We start from the raw sequence: 9433 nt of genomic DNA on the forward strand, positions 1-9433 counted from the left end.
TTACTCCAGCCTTGCCCCAGACAGAGAGCGTGCTTGTCCTCAGCTACAACGCCAGCAAAGTAGTTGATAGAACGAGTGCAGCCAAGATTTGTGACACAAATGGAAGTTGGGGTGTTAGAAAGACTTCAATTAATTAATTAATTGTGACCTTGCATAGGTTACCTAACTCCTGTGAACCCCCATTTCCTCATCTGTGAAAACACAATAAAGGTATATTCCTTGTGAACTTGTAAGAATTTGAGAAAATAAGTATGTGAGTGTGTGTTTAATAGGGGAAGACAGTGCAAAGATCAGCATGCAGTTTTTTAGAAAGTGAGAAATTTGACAATATATCTAAAGTCCTGACAGTAGTGGTCCTTGGTCTATAATGTGTGTAGAGATATTAAATTTAGGTTTTGTTAAATTAAGTATGCCTGTTAAAAAGTTTAAGATGTAACAGTTAGAAATTGCCTTCAGCTAATAATAAAAATCTTAACTAAAGTGACTTGAACAAAATCAGAGTTGGTTTTTGTTTCACATGAATGAAATGTGGAGGTGGGCAGTTCAGGGCAGATTTGGCCACTCCTTGGTCATCAGGGGTCGGGCTCTTTCTGTCCTACTATCCTTAGGGTGTGGCTTCCATCTTCAAAGTTGCCTCAGGGTGTATCATGGCTTTTGGAGTTCCAACTATCACACCCACATTCCGAGCAGGACAAAGGAGGGAAGGACAAAGGAACACAGGCCAACTGTCATTATTCTTTTAATGAGCCTTCCCAGAAGTTCCAACTAACTTCTCACACACTGTTTCCCTTCTATCTTTGAGGAATACTCAGAAATGTAGTTTCTCAGCAAGGTTTATTTCCCAGTTTCGTTGCTAAGGAAAAAAGGGAGAATCGCTATCGCAGAGACATCGAGCAGGTTCTGCCATAAGAGTAACCACTAAATATTAGAGAAAGAATGAGAAACTTCCAAACAAATAGAAAGGAAAATGGGGACCAAAGAAAGTCCATCGATCCAACAGGTAGTGATAGACACAAAATAAGGTGGAGTAAGTAATTCCAGTGTTTAAGTGTACTCATAGTCAATGTGAATGGACTTAACCCACAGATGAGAAGATAGATTGTCAGACAGGATAAATCAAACAAAAGTCATCCATATGCTGTTTATAAGAGACACACTTAAGTTATAACAGAGGAAGTGTGAAAGCAAAGGACTGGGAAAATATGTATCAGGCAAATTCCTGTTAAAGGATGATGTTTTTAAAAGATAATATCATGATGCTTATATAAATAGAGAAGAAAACATCAAAGATTTTATTTAACTCTTTAATTAGTGAGGGAACTAGTAAGATGCTATAAAAGAGAATTCAAAGTATTACACTTTTATAGTTGAATCAGGAATGAATACACAAATAGATGCAAAATTGGTTAATATCTACAGGGTGATAATCAATTACATTTCACTGAACACAATTTTTATATCGACGGAGAAAAACTATTTGCATTGCTATCAGTTTTCTATAAGACAGCTCAGAGACAAGGAAAGGCACAAACTACAGAACCTGAAAGCTCAGCGGGATGTGCTCTCAAACAATGCTTAATTTTCCATTGAAGACACCAGGGAACCTTTTGCTCTATGTTAGTCTTTCACAACGTTCCCTAGTGTCCCCTCTCCTTCTATGACCATAACAATCTCAAAGAAAGATTACTCTTTTTTCCTTTTTTACAAAAAATTATTTATTATTTATTTTTGGTCGCATTGGGTCTTTGTTGCTGTGCGCGGGCTTTCTCTAGTTGCGGCGAGCGGGGATCCTTGTTGCGGTGCGCGGGTCTCTCATTGCGGTGGCTTCTCCTGTTGTGGAGCACGGGCTCTAGGCGCGCGGGTCTCAGCAGTTGTGGCTCATGGGCTCTACAGTGCCGGCTCAGTAGTTGTGACGCACAGTTTTAGTTGCTCCGCAGCATGGGGGATCTTCCTGGACCAGGGCTCGAACCCGTGTCCCCTGCATTGGCAGGCAGGTTCTTAACCACTGTGCCACCAGGGAAGCTCTCAAAGAAAGATTATTCTTAAGTTTGACTGGCAATATCCAGGTCCACAGAGTAATTTGACCAGCTACAAAGTTAATTTTTGTCTTGAAGTTTTCATAAGGAATCCCAGAATGATCTCTTAAAAGATTTGCTCTCCTATGGCTAGGAAATTCCTGCCATCAAATTATGCCTGCAGTATCTATAAATTTGGGTGAATTTCTTTCCTCTTAAAATCTTCCAAATTTCTTAAGGTTCCTGGTCTGCCAGGAAGTAACCTTCCTCACCCCCTGTGAGGCTGGGATCCTATAAGCCAGACACCAGCCAGTTTTCCTAGGAGGGCTTTGTAAGCGTCAGCTCCATAAGCCAAGTCAACCTTAGCTCCCTAAAAGTGGTTGGTCATATCTGATGAAATAAGCATCATTCTCAAATATGGCACTCCAGGAGAGGCCCTGGTTGTGCAGTCAATTCATTCAATTGTATCCTGGTAAGGAGAAGAGATTCTTTCTGAACCTTTGCAAATAATTATATTGCCATGAAAAGCATGGAGAATCAGTAAGAGTTTCTGAATTCTGTGAGATCAGTGGTGATCAAATATAATTTTTAAATGTTCCATTTCAGTTTACAAAAGCAGAACCTACTAAATTTTATAGGTTACAAATAGCTTAAGAAGAAAGAAAAGGGTTTATTTATACAACCAGAATATAGAACACTGAAATAAAATCAACATTCCAAAAAAATAACCACAGTGAAATTTTCCTCATCAGTTCACTCAGTCTTATGTAATTAATTCTTATTCTCTGAGCCTTGGGTTAGTAGTCCTCTTGACTAAAAACAGTCCTGGAGATCTTGATTTGGTCCACTGGTATGGTATGAAAGTTATCTAAGAGATGCCAGCTCAGAAGCATGTACACTAGAGGCTAAGTTTTAAAGCACTGATAGCCTGAAGTACCTGGTACAGTCCTTTTCTATACTGAGAAAAGACTCTGAGACCATCCTTCTTGGTTGAAGACAAAATTGGCCTGTAGCAGGACTTCCCTGGTGGTACAGTGGTTAAGAATCCACCTGCTGATGCAGGAGACACGGGTTTGAGCCCGGGTGTGGGAAGATCCCACATGCTGTGGAGCAACTAAGCCCATGTACCGCAACTGCTGAATCCCGCACGCCTAGAGCCCGTGCTCTGCAACAAGAGAAGCCACCGCAATGAGAGGCCTGCGCATCGCAGCGAGGAGTGGCCCCCGCTCGCCGCAACTAGAGAAAGCCCGTGTGCAGCAATGAAGACCCAATGCAGCCAAAAATAAATAAAGTAATTATTTTTTAAAAATTGGGCTGTAGCTTACAGCAAAGCCTTCAGGCCAGCATCAGAGTAAAATAAAAACTACTTGTAGATGGCAGAGACTTAAAATGGCTATGTTTAATTTATAACTAGTAACCTTCAAATGTGAAAGGTCTGATGAGGGGTGCCTAATAATAATGCAACCCACAAGGAAATTTGGTTGTTTCTATAGCATGCCAAAGAAAGATAATAACGTCACGCCCCTGGCAAAAAAAAGTCTGTCCTTAAGGATAATGATTGAGCTTACATTCAAAGATATCTGATTCATTAAAATGGAGAAACGTAATTTTATGGAGGAAAAATCTTGAGATATAACATAATGATCATAAAACGTAATATACCAAGAACATACCAAGAATAGCAAGTAAAGAGATTCAGGAGTAGGGCCCAGACCTCTGTATTTTTTATAAAACTCCACAGGTAAGTTTGATGTGCATTCCCATTTTGACAACCAGTAGACACCAGGTTCAAATTAAAGAAATAAGACTATGGCCAGGCCAAGGTAACAGGTTAATTACTGAAATTATGATTGAGACTACACTGTTGTTTAACTATACTGTTGTCGAACGTCATCAGGCAAAGTATTGCCAGGACTCTGATAAATACAGGAAAACACGACACACCTATTTCATAAGAGTTTTGATCAGTATTTTCCTTGAGGATAAAAACAGAACACGGGGGCTTCCCTGGTGGCGTAGTGGTTGAGAGTCCGCCTGCCGATGCAGGGGACACGGGTTCGTGCTCCGGTCCAGGAAGATCCCACATGCCGCGGAGCGGCTGGGCCCGTGAGCCGTGGCCGCTGAGCCTGCGCGTCTGGAGCCTGTGCTCCGCGGCGGGAGAGGCCACAGCAGTGAGAGGCCCGCGTACCGCAAAACAAACAAACAAACAAAAACAACAGAACACGGACAGACAGGGCATTGACGAATCTCCAGGGATTTCCTGGAAAGCGTACCATTTCTGAAATATTTATATTAACAATAGTTTATCTGTACAAGTTTAACCTAGGGAAAGCTGAGCTCCTCTTCTGATCTGACAGCTCTACTCATGCAAGTCCTACAATAGTAATGCATTAAACAAATCTAGCGCCTCTCTTTCTACAAGGTGAAAGAACAAGGCTTTGTGACTTCCAGGGAGCCTCTAGGGAACCTCAAGATTGTTTTAGATGTAAAAGACATCTTGATTTTCTGTACACTTTAAAATGGCTAAAATGGTAAGTTTTATATTATATATATTTTACCACAATAAAAAGATTTTTTTAAAAATTTAAATTACAATTAAAGAGTGCCCCCACCCCGAATCCTGATTTTATTTTACTTTTTCTAAATTTAAGATCTAAATTTTGGGGAAATGAAAATAAAAAACTTATCAGAAGATATTTGGATACTTAATTAAGATGGGATCATGGATGACTTAGAAACAATAATTGATTACCTATTTAATTAGAGTCACAATAAAGCATTTAAAAATAAACATAGATGGTAGCAGGATTTTAAAAAATCTGTGTTCTTTCACAAGTGAAGAACCTTGGTTCTTTTTCTTCCTTAAATAATCAAGAATATAGTGAAGTCAACATAAAGCACAGGAAATTATTCTGGTAAAACCCAGAATCTTTGGTTACACAGCAGGTAATGATAACCTTTACATTGTAGGCTGAGGCATTACTCAGTAAATCAAGGCAACAAGCCTACCAAAATTGGGCAAACTTTGCTAAGATTTTAACACATTACAGAGCTACTTTTCAGACTTGAGTATTAGAAACTAAGGCAAATAAAATGTAATTTCCAAGTTCTGTCTTTCATTATCCGTTTTCCTATTCTGAAACAGACTGACATTTTACTTTAGAACAGATCTTAGGGGGGCTGCAAGGTCAAAACTAATTTTATTATAACACTAAGATGTTATCTATGTTAACATGCAGCGCATTAATCATTGCTGTTGGCAAATGAATCAATATGTATTTTTAAAAGTTCTCAGTTGCCACCTTTAATACAGTAAATGTCGATAAGTTATAACCCACATAAACAAAAGTCACTGGGGCCCTCAATAAATCATGAGTGTACAAAGGGGCCCAGAAACTAACAAACAAAAAAAGTCCAAGAAGTACTGCCTTAGGATAAATTTATTCCTTTTCCTTGGAAAACAAAAGCACATCTACAGTTGTACATCTATTTATGATAAAAGCTCTCTAGAAAGTGGGCATAGAGGGAACCTGCCTCTCAACACAGTAAAGGCCACGTATGACAAGCCCAGAGCTAACATCATACTCAGTGGTGAAAAGCTGAAAGCATTTCTTCTGAGATCAGGAACAAGACAAGGATACCCCCTCCTGCCATTTTTATTCAACATAGTCTTCTTGGAAGTCCTAGCCACAGCAATCAGACAAGAAAGAAATAAAAGGAATCCAAACTGGAAAGGAAGAAATAAAATTGTCACTGTTTGAAGATGACGTGATACTATACATAGAAAATCCTAAAGATGCCACCAAAAAAAACTACCAGAGCTCATCAATGAATTCAGTAGAGTTGCAGGATACAAAATTAATATAGAGAAATCTGTTGCATTTCTATATACTAACAATGAACTATCAGAAAGAGAAATTAAGGAAACAACCTCATTTACAATTGCATCAAAAAGAATAAAATACCTAAGAATAAACCTGCCTAAGGAGGTAAAAGATCTGTACTAGGAAAAGTATAAGACACTAATGAAAGAAATTGAAAATGACACAAACAGATGGAAAGATACTGTGTTTAACCCACACACTTATGGTCAATTAATCTATGACAAAGGAGGCAAGAACATACAATGGAGAAAAGACAGTCTCTTCAATAAGTGATGCTGGGAAAACTGGACAGCTACACATAAAAGAATGAAATTAGAATATTTTCTAACAACATATAGAAAAATAAACTAAAAATGGATTAAAGACCTAAATGTGAGACCAGAAACCATAAAACTCCTAGAAGGAAACATAGGCATAACACTCTTTGACAGAAATCATAGCAATGTTTTTTCAATTTGTCACCTAAGGCAAAGGAAACAGAAGCAAAAATTTAAAAATGGGAACTAATTAAACTTAAAACCTTTTGCACAGCAAAGGAATCCATCGACAAATGAAAAGACAACCTACTGAATAGGAGAAAGAATTTGCAAATGATATGACTGATATGGGGTTAATATCCAAAAATGTATAAATAGCTCATACAACTCAACATCAAAAAAACAAACCACCTGACTTAAAAATGGGCAGAAGGGGACTTCCCTGGTGATCCAGCAGTAAGACTCCATGCTCCCAATGCAGGGTGCCCGGGTTCAATTCTTGGTAAGGGAAGTAGATCCCACGTGCATGCCGCAACTAAAGATCCCACACGCCACAACTAAAGATCCCACACGCCACAACTAAGACCCAGTGCAGCCAAATAAATAAATAATTAATTTAAAAAAAAATAAAAATGGGCAGAAGACCTGAATAGATGTTTTTGCAACGAAGACATACAGATGGCCAACAGGCACATGAAAAACTGCTCAATATCATATATCATCAGAGAAATGCAAATCGAAACCACAATGAGACATTACCTCACATCTGTCAGAATGGCTACCATCAAAAAGTCTACAAATAATGTTGGTGAGGATGTGGAGAAAAGGGAACCCGAGAACACTGTTGGTGGGAATGTAAATTGGTGCAGTCACCATGGAAGACATTATGGAGGTTCCTCAAAAAATTTAAAATAGAACTACCATATGACCCAGCAATTACACTCCTGGGTATATATCTGAAGAAAACAAAAACACTAATTTGAAAAGATACATGCACCCCAATGTTCACAGCAGCACTATTTACAATTGCCAAGGTATGGAAGCAACCTAAGTGTCCATCAACAGATGAATGGATAAAGATGATGTGGTGTATATATATATATATATATATATATATATATATATATATATATATATATAGTGGAATACTACTCAGCCATAAAAAAGAATGAAATTTTGTCATTTGCAGCAATATGGATGGGCCTAGAGGGTATTATGCTTAGTGAAATAAGTCAGACTGAGAAAGACAAATACTGTATGATATTTCTTATATGTGGATGCTAAAAAACAAAACAAGCTAGTGAACATAACACAAAAGAAACAGACTCACAGATAAGAGAACAAACTAGTGGTTATCATCAGTGGGGAAAGGAAAGGGAGGAGGAGCAAGATAGAGGAAGGGGACTAAGAGGTACAAATTACCATGTATAAAATAAATAAGCTATAAGTATGTATTGTACAGCACAGGGAATATAGCCAATATTTTATAATAACTCTAAATGGAGTATAAACTTTAAAAATTGTGAATCACTATGTTGTACACCTGAAACATGTAATACTGTAAATCAACTATACCTCAGTTTTTAAAAAGCACATACAGTTGTATTTCTTTGTCGCTATTATTCCTAGCGTAGCCTCAATAACTCTTTTTTTGTGTGTGTGTTGTACGACATTCGGTGATCTAGTTCCCTGACCAGGGATCAAACACGTGCACCCTGTATTGGGAGCATGGAGTCTTAACCACTGGACTGCCAGGGAAGTCCCAATAACTCATATTAATTAAACTTTAAACCACAATAATTAACTTCCATTTATAATGACCCAAAGATGTATCCTCTCTGTAGCATATGAAAATAAGAAGCAAAGTATATAAAATTAAATAGTGGTTACTAGTCAACATTTTGGCATTCTAACTTACCTGGCTGTATATACCAGAAAGCCAAACCAGCTTAAGAAAAAGGAAATACACGGGGTCCGGTAACTGAGAAGTTTAGGAGTGGAATAACTTTGGCATGGTTGACTCTAGCTGCTCAAATAAAGTCACTGGGCATCTGTCTCTTTTCATCTCTTGGTTCTGTTTTCCTCTGAGCTGGCCTTGTTCTTCAGAGCCGTCTGCCTTCTCATGATGAAAAGAAAGTCCCTAGTAGCACTAAGCCCACATGATCTTTAGTGTCTAACAGCTCAGAAAATGGAGATTCAGATCATCTCTTTTATAGTGTCTGATTATTCTCCCTAAAAGGTCCTTAAGTAGCTCTACTTGGAGCAGAAGCCCATCCCTGGGCCAATAGCTGACTCCAGAGGTCTGGGATACTCCAAATGCTCAGCCTGGACCACCTGCCCACCCCTGTGATCATTTAGAATAGGGAGCAGGTGTTCTCTGCCCCAAGCACGATGCTCACTGTTTTCATGAAAAGGCAGTCTTGAAACTTCAGCAGGGCGCCATGGAGGCCTACGAGCAGATCCAAAAGGAGCCCCTGAAGCTGAAAGGCGTGGCAGAGCTCACAGTGACTAAGCGGAAGAAGAAAAAAACAAGGACAAGGCGAAACTCCTGTAAGCGATGGGAACAAGCAAAAAGAACGAGGAGGAGAAGTGGCGCAGCCTGGACAAGCGGACACTGGCCCAGGTGGCCTCTGAGAAGCGGGAGAAATGGCAAATGGAAAGGATCCTGAAGAAAGCATCCAAAACCCACAAGCAGACAGTAGAAGACTTCAACAGACACCTGGACACACTCACGGAGCACTATGACATTCCTAAAGTTAGCTGAACAAAGTAGCCTCCCCATCCGGGGTACGGAGTAGGATCGAGGCAAAGTTGGGATTATGTTTGGTGCCTTTGGCATTTTCTAGAAATATTCTCTTACACACATCCTTACGTCTTCTGCTTGAGACAGTGCTTTTCAAAACTGTTATGTCCTCATTCTGGAACTTGATTAAAGTAAGACTGTCCTTTTACTCTATTTTGATTTCTCGGTAGGATGTAGAAGAGAAAGCTTTTTAGCTTGGAAAGTTTACCCAGAGATTAAGGTTATTTCTGTGTAAGTGCTGTGGAAAAGTGTTTTTACCCCTGAGTTGCATCTGACTCTTTGACAGCCAGCCAGCTGGCTTTGCCTAGATGAAACCAACTCCAGAGACAAGGAGCTAATGCCAGCATGGCCTGCAGCACGTAGACCGCTGTAGGGCCCTGCAGGGGCTGCCTTTCCAAGCTCCCTCTAGCTTGGGGCTCATGCTCTCCCGTCCAGGGTCCAGGGAAACCACTTGTAGCTTCGTGGCCTTCAGAC

At 39.5% G+C, this 9433-nt stretch overlaps 1 pseudogene; it reads left to right on the top strand.

Annotated features, from left to right (window-relative positions):
• Window positions 1-8597: 8597 nt before the first annotated feature.
• On the top strand, window positions 8598-8929 carry LOC116759705 (annotated as a pseudogene).
• The last annotated feature ends 504 nt before the right edge of the window (window positions 8930-9433 follow it).

Source organism: Phocoena sinus, chromosome 9, assembly GCF_008692025.1.
Source record: "Phocoena sinus isolate mPhoSin1 chromosome 9, mPhoSin1.pri, whole genome shotgun sequence".
NCBI classification, from domain to species: Eukaryota; Metazoa; Chordata; class Mammalia; order Artiodactyla; family Phocoenidae; genus Phocoena; species Phocoena sinus.